Genomic DNA, 16789 nt, shown 5'->3' with positions numbered 1-16789 from the left:
TGAATCCATTGTAATATATCCTAGACTTTAAAATATATTTTGTGCATATGATAGCAAAAATTACAATGCCATGCAATGAAGTGTCAAGTTTACCACCTCCAAAGTGCAGTCCTCCCTCAATTATACACAGGATCATTAGCTAGCATTCTGGCCTCACATGGGAATCCACCACTTAGAGACTGGGAGATTTGCAAGTTACTCACTGAGCCAGGTTTGTGAAAATTACACTTTTCTGAGGGGGTTCTGAATCAAGTAGGGATTGTGTGATGTCTAAGGCAACTTACCCAGGGCCAATGCCACTTCCAAGCTGAAGTCTCCTTTGGGTTCAAAGGAGGCTTTGGCTTGGAAGAGGTGTTGGTTGTTGATAAGTTTCTGTTAAGTATCTCTTTCTCTTAGAGTCAGCGGTACTAAGTGCAGTTTAAATGGCCGTTGTGTGTTCCTCATGCTGGATTTTGGAGCCCTGGGAGACCAGAGTCTCCTAGAGAAATACATCTGCATGAAGTGCATTCAGATGCAGCTCCTTGAAGACCATGTTAGGGATCTGGAGCAGAAGCTGGATGACCTTCAGCTTGTATGGGAGACTGAGGAGATCATCGATCGGAGTTACAGGGAAGTAGTTACTCCTAAATTGCAGGATGTAGGTAGCTGGGTGACTTTCAGGAGAAGGAATGGGAAGGTGAATAGGCAGTTAGCACAGAGCACCCCTGTGGCCATTCCCCTCAATAACAAGCATACTGTTTTGGGGAATGACCTCCCAGGGTATTGTCACGGAGACCAGGTTACTGGCACTGAGCATGGGTCTGTGGTGCAGAAAGGAAAGAGGGAGAAGAGGGGAGCGGCAGTGATAGGGGACTCACTAGGCAGAGGAACAGACAGGAGATTCTGTGGACGTGAACAGGACACCCAGATGGTATGTTGCCTCCCAGGCATCAGGGTTAGGGACATCTCAGAAGCATCCACTTTTGGAGGGGGAGGGAGAGCAACCAGATGTCTTGGTACATATTGGTACCAATGACATAGGAAGAAAAAGCAAAGAGGTCCTGAAAGAGAATTTAGAGAGCTAGGCAGAAAGCTGAGAAGCAGGACCTCCCAGGTAGTAATTTCTGGATTGCTACCCGTGCCACGTGCCAGTGAGGGTAGAAACAGGATAATTTGGCAGATAAATGCATGGCTGAGAAGTAAGTGCAGGAGACAGGACTTCAGCTTTTTGGATCATTGGGATCACTTCTGGGGAGGTATGACATGTACAAAGGAGACAGATTGCATATGAACATGAGGGGGACCAATATTCTTGTGGGCAGGTTTGTTAGGCTGTTAGGAAGGGTTTAAACTAAGTTGGCAGGGGGATGGGAGCCAGAGTGAAAGGACTTAGGATAGGACGGATGGTAAAAAAGCAAAGGTAGCGTGCAGTCAGATTGTCAGGAAGGGCAGCCAGATGATAGGTCAAAATTATAGCCAGCAGGGTAAGTATCAGTGTATTAGGGATGCAGAATCAAAAAAGGTAGCAAATACAGTACTCAAAGTGTTATATCAGTGTCTTAGAAATAAGGTGGATCATCTGGTTGCACTTTTAAAGATAATCGGGTATGATGTTATGGCCATCACTGAATCATATCTGAAGGACGGTTGTAGTTGGGAGCTGAACGTCCAAGGTATTGGAGGGATAGGAAGGTAGACAGAGAGCGTGGCGAGCCTCTGCTGGTAAAGAATGGCATCAAATCATTGGAAAGGTGTGACATGGGATCAGAAGACATTGAGTCCTATGAGTTGAGTTAAGAAACTGCAAGGGTAAAAGGACCCTGATGGCAGTTATATACAGGCTTCCAAACAGAAGCTAGGATGCAGAATACAGTACAGATTACAATGGGAAATAGAAAAGGTGTGTCAAAAGGGCAATGTTATGATAATCGTGAGAAATTTTAACATGCAGGTCGATTGAGAAAATCAGGTTGGTAATAAATTTGTTGAATGGTAAGATGCTTTTTTAGAGCAGTTTGACATTGAGCTTGTTAGGGGATCAGCTGTACTTAATTGGGTGTTTTGTAATGAACAAGAGGTGATTAGGGAGCTGAAGGTAAAAGAACCCTTAGGAACCAGTGATCACAATATAATTGAGTTCAACTTGAAATTTGATGGGGAGAAAGTAAAGTCTGATGTAGCAGAATTTCAGTGGACTAAAGGAAATTACAGTGGTATGAGAGAGGAATTGGCCAAAGTAAATTGGAAGGAGATGCTGGTAAAAATTACAGCAGAGCAGCAATGACTTGAGTTTCTGAGAAAAATGAGGAAGACGCAGGATAGATGATTTCCAAAAATGAAGAAATACTCAAATGGCAAAATAGTACAAATGTGCCTGACAAGGGAAGTCAAAGCTAATGTAAAAGCAAAAGAGAGGGCATACAACAAAGCAAAACTTAGCGGGAAGATAGAGGTTTGGGAAGCTTTTAAACATCTACAGCAAGTAACTAAAATAATCTTCAGGAGGGAAAAGATGAATTATGAAAGCAAACTAGCAAACAATATCAAGGTGGATAGAAAAAGCTTTTTCAAGTACAAATAAAAGAGAGATGAGAGTGGATATAGAACCACTAGAAAATAAGGCCAGAAAAATAATAACGGGGGACAAGGAGATGGCAGATGAACTAAATAAGTATTTTGCATTATTCTTCACTGTGGAAGACACTGTCAGTGTGCCAGGTGTTGAAGGGTGTGAGGGCAAAGAAGTAAATCTAGCTACCATTGCAAGGGAGAAGGTGCTCAAAAAGCTGAAAGACCTAAAGATACATAAGTCACCCGGACCAGATGAACTACACCCAGGGGTTCTGAAAGAGGTAGTGGTAGAGATTGTGGAGCCATTAGTAATGGATCTGGAGGACTGGAAAATTGAAATGTCACACCACTCTTTAAGAAAGGAGGGAGGCAGCAGAAAGGAAATTAAAGACCATTTAGCCTGGCCTCAGTGGTTGGGAAGATGTTGGAGTCAATTTTTAAGGATGAGGTTATGGAGTACAGGACAAGATAGGACAAAGTTAGCATGGTTTCTTTAAGGGAAAATGTTGCCTGATGAAGCTGTTGGAATTCTTTGTGGCGATTACAAGTAGGATAGATAAAGGAGATGTAGTGGAAGTTGTATTACTTGGATCTTCAGAAGGCCTTTGACAAGGTGCCATATATGAGGCTAATTACCAAGTTAAGGGCCTATAGTATTACAGGAAATATACTGGTATGGTTGGAGCAATGGCTAATTGGTAGGAATTGGTGGGAATAAAAAGATCCTTTTCTGGTTGGCTGCCAGTGACAAGCTTCTCTTGACTTGTTTCTCTGCTGCATCTTTGTGTGATTCTATGTTTAGTCAATTGTAGTACTTTAATAAAATCATTTTGTCTCTCTCATTGAAAGATAAGGCGCTGGAAATAACACTGAACAAAGGGTCAATGAGAAACATGACCTCTCCTTCTCACACTGTAGATACTGTCTAACCTGGTGAGTAATGTCAGCCTTTTCTGTTTTAATTCTCTTTTTTCTCCTTTCACTATGTTGTATTCAGCACTTCATGATGACTTAGGGTTTTAGTGTCTGACGGAAACCAGCAGTGAGAAATGGAAACACGAGGAAATCTGCAGATGCTGGAAATTCAAGCAACACACACAAAATACTGGTGGAACACAGCAGGCCAGGCAGCATCTATAGGAAGAAGTACAGTCGACATTTCAGGTCGAAACTCTTCATCAGGACTAACTGAAAGAAAAGATAGTAAGAGATTTGAAAGTGTGAGGGGGAGCGGGAGATCTGAAATGATAGGAGAAGACAGGAGGGGGAGGGATGAAGTTAAGAGCTGGAAAGTTGATTGGCAAAAGGGATACAGGGCTGGAGAAGGGAAAGGATCATGGGACGGTGTGGTGAACTATGTGCCTGTCGGGACACGCCCCCTGCTGACTGCTCCTGTGGCTCCTCCCACAGGCCCCTGTATAAAGGAGATCTGAGGCCTAACGCTCGGCCTCAGTCTCCAGGACATTGTATGATAGACACTCACTCCTGGTTCCTTCTTCCAGTCAATAAAAGCCGATATCTCGCCTTACGTCTCAGTGTGAGTTATTGATGGTGCATCAATTTTATTGACTGGAAGTTTTAAAACATGGAACCCGTTTTGCGTCCGGACCGGTTGGATTTGGACCCTCAAGACCCTGATGCAGCTCTCGTTTTTGAACTCTGGCTTGCATGCTTCCAATCGTACTTGGCGGAGCTTCGTGCGACTGAACCCGCCGTTATGCACAGAATCCTACTCTCGAGAGTCACCCCCAAAGTTTACTCCATTATCCAGGACCTGCCGACCTACGATGGGGCACTGGACGCCCTCAAAAGACAGTACCTGCGGCCGGTGAACACCGTCTACGCAAGACATCGTTTAGCTACCCGGCAACAGCGACCTGGCGAATCATGCGCTGAGTTTCTCCGAGCACTACAGACACTCGTCCGAGCTTGTGACTGCAAGACGCTCACGGCAGAACAGCATGCGGAGCTGCTGGTGCGAGACGCCTTTGTGACGGGACTGAGGTCAGTGTACATGCGCCAGCGACTGCTGGAAAACTCAGACCTTACCTTAAGCTCGGCGATCAAGACGGCCAACGCTCTGGAAGCTGCGCTGCATAACGCCGACGCTGTCCAGTCGCGCGATTCCCCGCCGGTTCCGTGGACTCCTCAGACCCCGCCACCGCCGGCTCCCGGGAGCGAATTCGCCAACGCCGCCGCCAGTCGCGATTCCACGAGCTCCCCGACCCTGACCATGGCTGTGGCCTGTCAGAAGCTCGTGCTTTGTTATTTCTGTGGCCATAAAAAACATCCTCGACAACGCTGTCCAGCGCGAGAAGCGACCTGCTCCAGCTGCGGAAAGCAGGGCCATTTTGCCAAGGTCTGTAAGTCTCAACCTCGAGCGGAGTGCAGCGCTGCGGGTGAAACGTGGGGGCCACCATCTTGCATGCCTGGATGTGGGCGGCCATCTTTGTCGACGTCAGCACGCCCCTCTCTGCTGAGGCCTGCACGGCCTTCAACTGCATTAAAGCGGACATTGCCAAAGCTACGATGCATGCAGTGGATGAGACCGCTCCCTTCCAAGTGGAGTGTGATGCCTCCGATTTTGCTCTGGCTGCTACCCTCAATCAGGAAGGCAGACCAGTAGCATTCTTTTCTCGCACCCTCCAAGGCTCCGAAATTCAGCACTCCACGGTGGAGAAAGAAGCCCAGGCCATAGTGGAGGCTGTTAGGCACTGGAGGCACTATCTTGCTGGCAAAAGGTTCACCGTGCTGACCGACCAGCGCTCGGTTGCGTTCCTGTTCAGCAACCAACAGCGGGGCAAAATCAAAAATGATAAGATTTTGCGGTGGAGGATAGAACTCTCCACGTACACCTATGATATCCTGTACCGGCCTGGCAGACTCAATGAGCCCCCTGATGCCCTATCCCAGGGAACATGTGCTAGCACACAGCTCGACCAGCTGTACACCCTTCATGCACAACTTTGCCATCCGGGGGTCACCCGATTTTACCATTTTGTGAAAGCTCAGAACCTGCCATACTCCCTGGAGGACATCAGGACGATGACCAGGGACTGCCAAATTTGCGCTGAGTGCAAACCGCACTTCTACCGTCCTGACACGGCACAACTTGTCAAGGCCACCCGCCCTTTTGAACGACTGAGTGTTGACTTTAAGGGCCCCCTTCCCTCCACTAACCGCAATGTCTATTTTCTCAGTGTTATCGACGAGTACTCACGGTTCCCCTTTGCCATCCCCTGCCCCGACACCACTGCCACGTCCGTCATAAAAGCCCTGCGCCAGCTCTTCACTCTGTTCGGGTATCCCTGCTATATCCACAGTGATAGAGGGTCCTCCTTTATGAGTGAGGAGCTGCGCCAGTACTTGCTAGCTAGGGGCATTGCTACCAGTCGGACCACGAGTTATAATCCCCGGGGTAATGGCCAGGTGGAGCGGGAGAATGCCACAGTGTGGAAGGCCACACTTTTAGCCCTTAAATCAAAAGGGTTGCCGGTCTCTCGATGGCAGGAGGTCCTCCCTGAGGCACTGCACTCTATCCGCTCTCTGTTATGTACGTCCACCAATGCCACCCCTCACGAACGCCTATTCTCTTTTCCCAGGAAGTCTGTCACTGGGACCACCCTACCAGTTTGGCTGACGTCCCCGGGGCCAGTGCTGCTCCGGAAACATGTGAGGAGCAATAAATACTCCCCGCTGGTAGAGAGGGTTCACCTTCTACATGCGAACCCCCAGTATGCTTACATGGTCTTACCTGATGGGCGGGAGGACACGGTCTCCATCCGCGACCTGGCACCCGCAGGTGCAGCAGGCCACTACCCTGAAGGCTCTCTGGTAACTATGAACCCTGCACCAGAGGTGACACCGTGCTCACCAGGCCCTACACAGACTCCTCACGACACTTGTATACCGGGCGTTTCGTACGCATTTATACCAGGCGCCTCGCACATGCATGAGGGATCACCGGCGCCTAGTGGGCAAGAACAAGCGCAACCTCCATCCCCTGTGCAATCACCAATGTTGCCGGCATCCATGCGATCACAGCCGGTGCTACGTAGATCGCAGCGACAGATTCGACCACCTGATAGACTTGACTTGTAAGAAACTTCGCCACATGAGGACTCTTTCAAACGAAGGGGGGGTGAATGTGGTGAACTATGTGCCTGTCGGGACACGCCCCCTGCTGACTGCTCCTGTGGCTCCTCCCACAGGCCCCTGTATAAAGGCGATCTGAGGCCTGACGCTCGGCCTCAGTCTCCAGGACATTGTATGATAGACACTCACTCCTGGTTCCTTCTTCCAGTTAATAAAAGCCGATATCTCGCCTTACGTCTCAGTGTGAGTTATTGATGGTGCATCAGACGGGAGGCCTAGGGAGAAAGAAAGGGGGAGGGGAGCACCAGAGCGAGATGGAGAACAGGCAAGGAGTGATTGTGAGAGGGACAGAGAGAGATTAAAAAAAAGGGAGGGAGGAATGAATGAATGAATAAATAAATAAATAAATCCACAAACAAACAGATAAATAGATAAATAAATAAGGGATGGGGTAAGGAGGGAAGGGGGGCATTAACGGAAGTTAGAGAAATCAATGTTCATGCCATCAGGTTGGAGGCTACCCAGACGGAATATAAGGTGTTGTTCCTCCAAGCCGAGTGTGGCTTCATATTGACAGTTGAGGCCATGGATAGACATATCAGAATGGGAATAGAAAAGTGAGAAATGAAGGAAGTATGCAAACCTCAAGCTGCCTTCCTGCATTATAAAACCATAAGTGCCAGCAGAGCAACGTAAGTGCATTGGACTTACTTGCAGTTTCTGTGCATCCCCTCTGAGTCAGAGTTAAACAAATAGGCCTTGCAGCACCGGCTAACAAGCCTCTAGTTTGGCAATATCAAAATTTTGGCGCTGCCTTTGCTGACAATGGCAGCACAAGCATGTTCCAGCATCTGTGTGGTGATCCCTCTGAAGAACTTTGAGATTTAAAGGTTTCCACTGGCTTGTTCAGTCTTCGCACCCTAGTATTACACACGGTGGGAGAGCAAGGACAGCAGTCATGGTGTGTTATTAAAATACATGGTACTCCAAATGCGTGACATTTTGTATAGACTATTTAACTCAGCATGCACTTCCCGCTCCTCCTACTCTAGCTGCAGGATATCAGTGTGTGTGATAATAGAGCGATTGCTGTGGAATAGACTGCATGCAGCAGGAATCCCAAGGGGCTGCTCGTACTTAAACTGGCGCCTTTTGCATTCACTTTCATCTTCCAGTCAGCTGAAGCAAAACCAGAGTCTTTCATTTCTAAATGCTCCCTGTCTTGTTTTCCATTGCCGGCCTGACAACAGACATCAAGGCTTCAGTAACATGCAGAGGCTGGGACTGCTCTCCCCTGTGTGAGGAAGGTTATAGAGAGATTAGTGCCAAGATACTAATGAAGTAGCTGGAGAGTAACTGTATCTGCAAGCAGACATACTGTTAATAGAGGAATCCAGTCTTTGGAAATAAAGCAGTTGGGAGCCTAGGGCAACTTGTTCTCACACTGCCGAGGTGACACAGTCCGCAGTCTTGTGGTTGGGTACTCAGTTATCACCTTGAAAGTGGAAGTGGATGATGCTTGAATTTTAAAATATTGCATGACTGTGGGATAGAAGAAGTGTGTCAAGCTGACCAAAGAATTGATCTTGCTGCCATTACCTGTCTTACATTGAGTTCCTTCCCATAAAAGAGCTATTCTAATATCTTACAGCAATCATTTTGCACTGATTCAAAATTGAAAGGCTAGTATTGTATTTAGTACTTACACTTTACATTCAGTAATCAAAGCAAGAAATAACCTGTATAGATAAAGCTCCTTTTTATTGATTCGTAAGAGTGTCAAAGGGTATGAAGAGAAGCTAGGAGAATGGGGTTGAAAGGGATAATAAATCAGCCATGATCAAATGGCAGAGCAGACTCGATGGGCCAAACTGCCTAAGTCAGCTCCAATGTCTTTTGGTCTTTTAGGGCTGTATGCAACTCAAATTACTGACAATGAAAAACCTTTGATATCTAATGCAAAAAAGCAAGTTGATAAGGGAACTCAAAGGATCTGACAATGTCTATAAAGGCAATAAAAAAGGGATGGTCGAAACTTTTGATTGAGACCCTGTGTCAGGACTGTGAGAATGGAAGGTAGATGGCCAGAGTAAAGAGAGGGAGGTGTAAGGTAGAGACTAACAAACAATAGGTGGATCCACGGAAGGAGTGGTTGGTGGCAGATGGGATCAGGTGGGGAGTCATGACAGAGGCTGGGAGGTGAAATGTGGAGAGAACAAAGGGCTACAGATAAAGAATGAAAGGTGATGTAAAACCAGATAAGTGAGGGATAGTGGCAGATGGAACATTGAGGGGAGGAGAGGGGCTGGGTAAAGTAGGTAGAGTGTTTCCATTTTGAAGTTTAATCAGCTTTATGTTGGGCTGGATTTTGCTGGAAAATACTGTCTGTGCAATTGCCAATGTTTCCTCTTGTAAACACCAACAGATCCTGGATTCCCACACAATAAAGCATGGCTTGGCCATCTACTTTTGTTGTTTTAACAGCTCCATGGACTATGTTAGCTCCCCTCAGGTGACACAATATAAGAGGCAATGCTCTTGACGTGGTTGAGGGTCAACAGCTTGAGACTGCTTTCTAAACAGGCAAGTGGGAAGCTAGTCTAAGAAACCATCTATGCTTGCTAGTGACCACAGAACTGGGTCAACATGGGAGACTCAGCAGCCACTTTCCACAGCAAGATCCCATGTCGCAATGTGATAATAACAGCAGATTCCACGCTTATTTTAGTAAAGTTGGTTGGTTGAAAGATTTAGCCCCACTTAATAAAATCAAGTGTCCCTTCCCTTCATCTTAGCATTCCTGTCATAGTTATATAGCATGGAAAATGGTCCCTCAGTTCACAGCTGCCCAACCATCAAGTACTCATTTAGATTAATCCTGCACTATTCTTATTTAATTCTGCTCACGTTCCCATGAACACCCACAAACTTCTACCACTCGCATATGCACTGGGGTCAATTTACAATGGCCAATTAAACCCCATATTTTTACCCAGCGGTCGTATTATTAATGCACATCAGAAAAAACTTTTTAACATCCTGACCTTTTGTGCGAGGAAGAACATTTTACTTTGTTGGATATCTGATAAGGCCCCTGAACATTTTGGTTGGTGTAAATTAATCATGGAATACATTCCTTTGGACTTTTTGATATGTATGGTACACTCAGAAACAAATAGTTTTCATAAAACACGGCAACCTTTTCTGCAGTATATAGATGTAAACCTGTCTGCTATACTAATAAGGGCTTTTGTATAGGATGTTGTGGAGATGTCTATATTTTGATGGAAGTGTTCTGATACCTGATATCAGTGAGGGGAAGAAATGTAAATGTAAGCGTATCTGGAAATTGAAAGTTTTGTTAAGCTGAGCAAAAAAAAAAAATTAAATTAAAAAAAAACATATTTTGGGCTCTGGGAGAAAAATGGAGCAGCCATGGAAAACCCACATGTTCACAGAGAGAAGATGCAAGCCTCACACAGACAGCACCCAAGGTCAGACATCTGATCCAAAGGCACTTCACCAATCTCTCCATGTATCTGAATCTCCTCATGACTGACACCCTTTTCAAAACCTGAATCTCCTTTCTAATTTAAGGGAAGGTTCTAGATCGTACTGGGAGATGCAGAGACTTACTTGTGCCATTAATTAATACACTCAGTAAGAGAGGGATATTTTACTTTCCCGAAACAAGCCTCTTTTATCTCGTAACTTCTTTGAGTTTTATTAATGATTTAACCTCTCCGAAGCATCACATCCAATCTTGAAGCATAATCTTGACTTCTAGCCAAGACTAAACCAGTAATAAAACATAGGCTTTACACACAAGTTACTAGGTAAAGGAGCCTGTTCTCAGCCTGAAATGATGACTGTTTATTCTCCTTCGTAGATGCTGACTGACTTGCTGAGTTCCTTCAGCATTTTGTGCATTGCTCGGTAAAATAAAATATCTCTCTTTTTCTCTGTGTAAGTGCACCTCAGCGCCACACAGTATAATTTAAATCTTCTTCCCCTTTCTTTTCCACCTTTTCATCTCTCCTCGCTGTATCCTTTATGAGATTTTAAACAGTAGAGCACAGCAAGCACTGCATTCAGTATAAATAGACTCACTGTGAACTCCGGCTTCAAGTAGCTTGAAATTCTATTACTAGAAACTATAAATATTTTACAAAGGAAGAGAAGCCAAGCCTTTCTGTTTATACAATGGTGCTGCAGCATTTGATATTTGAGACTGCCATTCCACAGTTAAGCTGGTTAATGGAACTCATTAATCAGAACTCTTAAGTGGCTGTCAGGCATTCAGGAAGCTTTTTAGCAAGACTTCAACATTCCTTTTCCAGATCTACTTTAGCTTTCTGTGGCTCTTAATTATAATTATCTGCTATCATTTCGGAGAAAACTGTCCAACCAACCAATCATTTTCTAGTGGAAAAAATAATAAAAATAGAAAATGCTGGAAACACCCAGTGGTTAGGCAGCATCCATTGAGTAAGAATTTTTGTTCACTTTTTGTATTGCTTACCTGTAATAAAGTAATTTGATTCCAAATCAGATTTTGCAGCAATCTTCACTTAATTATATTCTTTTGCATGCATTATTTGTACAGTAACAGTTGGGACAGCTCATAATACAAGTGCACACACGTGGCACTCGTGCCACACACACACACATTTACACATACCAGTGGGTAAACATACTGACCACACACATGTATTGCGCTCACAGACATCTGACCTTAACCCCACAAAGCATTTGCACATATATCTGCAGATACTGTGTGCATGCATTCATCCACACATAAATGATCCATAGATTAAAGTCTCCCAGTTCCTGAGTACCAGCCCCAGCTGTAGTCCACGACTAACAAGCTAAGGTAGAATGGGACAGCCCACCACTCTGCCCAGTAAGAAAACCTGGAAAACAGCCAATCAGAATGAATATCTTATTATGAAAGTAAAAGTGTTTCTGGAATCATTCCATTAATGCATTCAAAATTATGTCGGTGAGGTTAATGATGCTGACTCCTTGGCTACATTTTAGCAAATGATCTAACTCATGTTTTTACATGACGTTTCTTTATCTTACAAAAGCTGCAGCTTATATTGTTAGTAGTACAAATATAATTTTTTAATGGCCCCTGATAGTTTGCTCATTATCTTGCAGGCAACACTTAATTCCTGTTTTGACTTCCCAGTAGAGAAAAAATGCTACACTAAAAGTGCAGTTTAATCTCACAACTTCTTCTGCACAACACATGCTATTCCTTGCCCCTTTCCTTCATTTCAAGCTGAGGTATTTTACTCAGCCCTCAAGGAGAAGAGAAGTTTTGAATCACAGTGTATCTCAGAAATTTTTGGCTTCCATGGTTCAGAGGGGACATTACTGAACACCATGATGGCATAGTAGAGTCACTGCCTCGTAGTGCCAAAGACCTGTGTTTAACCCTGACCTCCAGTGCTGCTACCTGTGTGAGCTTTCACATTTTACCTATGCAACAAACTGTTGGAGGAGCTCAACAGGTCAGGCAGCATTTACGGAGAGGAATAAAGAGTCAACATATGGACTGAGACCTTTCATCAGGACTGGAAGGGAAGGGGGCAGAAGCCAGAATATGAAGGTAAGGGGAGTGGAAGGAGTATAAGTGGCAGGTGATAGGTGAAACCAGGTGAGGGGGGAAAGTGGGTGTACGGTTGGGGGGGGGGGAGTACGAGGTAAGAAGTTGGGAGGTGATAGGTGGAAAAGATAAAGGGCTGGTGAAGGAATCTGAAAGGAAATGAGCCATGGGAGAAAGGGAAGGGGGGAAAAGCATTAGAGGGAGTTGATGGCAGATGAGAAGAGAAGGAAAAAGATGGGAGCCAGAATGTGGGAATGGAAAAAGTCAGAAGGGGAAGGGGACAAATGAGAGAAATCAATGTTTGTATGATCAGATTGGAGACTACCCAGATGAAATTTGATGTGTTGCTCATCCAAGCTGCAATTGGCCTCATTGTGGCTGTAGAGGATGCACGGATCGACATGCCGGAATGGGAATGGGAATGGGAAGTCGAATTGAAAGGGGTTGACATTCTACCTATAACTGCATGTTTCCCCTCTGGGTGCTCAAGTTTCTTCGCACTTCCCAAGGATGTACAGGACAGGAGGTTAATTGTAAATTCAGTGGTAGAATCTGGGGGCAGAACAAAAAATAGGATTAATGTAGGATTAGTGTAAATGGGTGGTTAATGGTTGGTGTGGACTTAGTGGGCTGAACTCATTTCCATAATGTTTTCCAAAATAATTTCCATACAATTCTATGCAGTGCAATAGGGTGTAGATGATAGCATGGTGCAGCAGATCATTTTCTGAGACAGAGCCCTGATCTAGTTTCACAGGATAGTTTGTAGATGAACACCTTTGGGAGGTCACTGCAATTGCCAATATGGAATAAAATTCATAAGGACTCCTTAAGTTATCTGGTCAGCCTGTCAAAGAGTTGGTGGATAATGTCAAATAGTTGTGTAGACTCCAGCTGCAACGTGGGTGAGTTCTTTGCACACAATATTGAGATCATGTATACAACCCAGCAGAAGTTAGTGAGCTCCTCCAGCATTCCAGGATTAACCCATCACAAGAAAAATTACTACTTCCTTTGCTTTGAATGAAGTATGTGTGGCATGCAGTTCCACAGTCTCAGGCACAAAAACTGCAATTACCTTATGTGATTGAAGTTTGTCTTTGTTTGATTTAGTGTGTCAGGATGCCTGTCAAACCAATATGGTGCCTGATCTACTTTGGGGTAACACAGAGCACCAAAACATTACAAATTTTATCTTTGCATCTCCAGCTTGAAATTGGAATAAACATAAGCATTTAAAGGAAGACACATTCAGAGTAAATTTATTAATCAAAACACATATATGTCACCATATGCTATCCTGAGATTAACTTTCTTGCGCACATTCACAGTAAGTACAAAGAAACACAATAAAATTAATGAAAACCTACACACAACCTAAGACGGATAACCAATGTGCAAAGACCACAACTTGTGCAAATAAAAAAGAAAAACAAAATAATAATAAATAAATAAATACAAACATACATACATACATAAATAATATTGAGAACATGAGTTGTAGAATCTGTGAAAGTAAGTCCAAAGTTTGTGGAATTTGTTCAGTGTTTGGGTGAGTAAAGATATCCATGCTGGTTCAGGAGCCTGACAGTTGAGGGGTAATACCTGTTCTTGAACCTGCTGGTGAGGGACCTAAGGCTTCTGTACCTCTTTCCTGATGGCAGCAGCAAGAAGAGAGCATGGCCTGGCTGGCAAGGGTTCCTGATGATGGATGCAGCTTTCTTGTGACAGCGCTCCTTGTAGATGTGCTCAGTACTGGGGAGGGCTTTACCTATAATGGACTGGGCTTCATTCACTACTTTTTGTAGGCTTTTCTGTAAAAGGACATGGTGTCTCTGTACCAGGCCATGATCCAGCCAGTCAGTATACTCTCCACCACGTGTCTATAGATGTTTGTTAAAGTTTTAGAAGACACGCCAAATCTTTGCAAATTTCTAGGAAAGCAGAGGCACTGTCATGCCTTCTTCATAATGGCACTTAGGTGCAGGATCCAGGACAGATCCTCTGAAATGTTTGCCCAGTAGTCTGCAGGAAGCCTTGAATCAGTTTATAGGCAATGTGCTACAGATATCACCAATAAAGGAATGTTCCCAGAGGAACATGTCATAGCAAAAAAGATTGAATGACCATAACTAACATTAGTTTCTCGAATGTTGATAGCTGTACCTTCAGCTGAGAAGTCCTTAATTTCTGGATCTCTTGAGACTTTCCTCTTTGAAATCCCCCTCTGTTGCATTTTCTCCTTAGATTGTCCAACGTTGCATTTTGTTTGCAAGCATTCACACTGGGATGTTTAACTATATTAAGGCCACACTAGGAAGTTATTGTTGCTCAGGTGAATAGTGCCCGGTTTGAAAGCACATTAATGTTCCCTGTAAGGTATGCACGTGCTAAAAGGAATTTAAACTGCACCCAAAAAGTGGTTGCCCTCTACCTCGTTGGCATGAAATGTATAGTTCACAATCATACACAATCACATTTCCTTTTCTGGGTTCAGATGCGAAAGGTGTTGAAAACGTGCAGTTTGAAATGATTTGTCTTGTAGATTTTAGAACTGGCTTACTTATACTGTTTTTATTGAAGAAATTATTTAGTGCCACATGTTGTTGTCACTGGGCAAAAAATTGCACAGCACAAGATTTTTGCACACACTGATCATTACAATGTAACTCCCAGGTTAAGATTTTTATTGCTATGCTGCAGTTAGTTCATTTTAGCATTTCCATAAGAGCAGTCTGCTCCACTTTCAGCCTCTTTGGGTTTGAGCTGAGATAAGGGGCTTTGTTCTTCAACTTCAGAATGTGGTGTCAGCCAATCAGGATGGTGGGATTGAGAGAAGGTTCTAAAGAATGCTGCGTGGAGAGTTTATGTGACTGGTGTGGGTCGAGGTCTTTGTTGGCAGAAGCTGGGAGAAGACAGGAGAGAGGATGACTGAGGACACTGTCCCTGTTGCACAAGGTGCTTTGTGCAGATGAATGGCTTCAAGGAGGAAGGACCAATACTCCCGTGGGAGAACCCATTTGTTTGAGATGGATTGTGAGCGACGTTCGGAAGGTGCAATGTGTACCTCGAAAACAATAATTTGATTTGACAAAATTTAGATTTGAGTTCCATCACGCCCATGTGTCTGTTCATGTATAATGGGCCCTTTTTGCTTCTTTCTTTCTGTCCTTTAATAACTGGTTGCTTAAGTTAACATTCTTAACCATACTTCTTAATAACTGTATGCAGTTATTTCTTGCCAATGGGCGATTAATGGGCGCAGTAAATAACACAACCTCACGGATTTGGCACGTCCAGTCATATACACCCTAGACGTGGCTGTTAGCGAGAGGCTAACAAGCCTTCATTTCCAGAGATGCCTAGTAAAAAAGGGGTTTTTATTGTGGGGGCTCATCTGTGATAGAATTGTTTGAATGCTGTGTGATTGCCTAAGAATTGATTGAGTAGGTTTATGCTTAAGCCTGTGTTGAAGTATTGTCTGGGAAAGTGATTAAGATACGTGGCTATGGTCACCACAGGGATTAAGCATTGATGCGATTCAAAGAGATTGCCTTTAACTAATGCTGGTGCTCTGAGAGGGATGGATAGCAGAGCCCAGATGAATTGCTGATTAGAGCGTTAGGGAAAGCTGTGATCATGGAGCGGCAATTTGAACAAACAGAGGGGAAAGGTATGGTGTTAGTTCAGACTAGTGCTGGCGCAATGGGAGTGGATCTGCCTTGAGCCAAAGAGTTCGCGGAGAGGAGGGGCCATGGGCCATCCATACTCTTAGAGAAGAGGGAGTGTAGGCGAGAGTGCTGGATTGGAAGTTGAGTTTCCCATAGCTGAGGGTGGAGAATTTAAAGAAAAGTTGCTGTCATTTCTGTGGAGTGAGGGGAAGGAAGCTGTCTGATGTGAAAGATCCAATGAGTGCTTAAGCTGTTGATTTGAATTCTGAGCTTGTTTTGGCTATTACATCACTGGTTGTTAAATACAGAAGTATATCTGTGGAGAGCCAGTGTTATTGTAGGCTGGGTGTGTTCTCCATGGTCCCAATGGGGAAGAAGAATATGAGGCTTGAGCTGAGCAGACATCTCAGATACTGGATGAATGGCTGTGGTCAGATAATATAAAAAACTAAGACTGGGAGAGAGCTTAAAGGGTCTGGAGGCAAATATAGTGAGATTTCACAAGGCAGAAAATTATCTGCAAGCTCTGGAAGATTTGTGCCACAAAGTCTTTTCAACTATCTGAGAGAAATTGCTTGAGGATGGAGCAAGTTGTGAAGGGTGCATTGTCACATGATGTGATTACTCTACGTGTTTGAATGACCCACAAGATGTGCCCTACTCTTCTTACTGAGTTACTCAGAGAGGTTAGAGAGGAGGAAAACGTGACGGAGGAACGGGAGGCCTCCGTCAGCGGGGCACAATCCTTGGTAGTAGCTGCTGTTGCTAAAGCAACTCTTGATGCTGCACAAACGGGGGTTTTGCAGGATGTCAGGAAAGATCTGAGGGCTGAGATTTTTCGGATGATATCAGTTGGTGC

The 16789-nt window shown here is 44.4% G+C and overlaps 1 long non-coding RNA gene across 2 annotated transcripts in view; it reads left to right on the top strand.

Moving 5' to 3' along the window:
* LOC132392816 (uncharacterized) overlaps positions 1-16789 on the top strand; it is a 156902-nt gene that overhangs the window by 48862 nt on the left and 91251 nt on the right. The window contains exon 3 of one of the 2 annotated variants that reach the window (XR_009511662.1): positions 3400-3483. The exons of the other annotated variant lie outside the window; for it this stretch is intronic. This is a non-coding gene — a long non-coding RNA (uncharacterized LOC132392816). The remainder of the gene's footprint in view (positions 1-3399; positions 3484-16789) is intronic. 2 annotated transcript variants of the gene reach the window in all.

The sequence above is a fragment of the Hypanus sabinus genome, chromosome 4 (genome assembly GCF_030144855.1).
Source record: "Hypanus sabinus isolate sHypSab1 chromosome 4, sHypSab1.hap1, whole genome shotgun sequence".
NCBI classification, from domain to species: Eukaryota; Metazoa; Chordata; class Chondrichthyes; order Myliobatiformes; family Dasyatidae; genus Hypanus; species Hypanus sabinus.
This window is presented reverse-complemented; position numbering and strand designations above follow the sequence as displayed.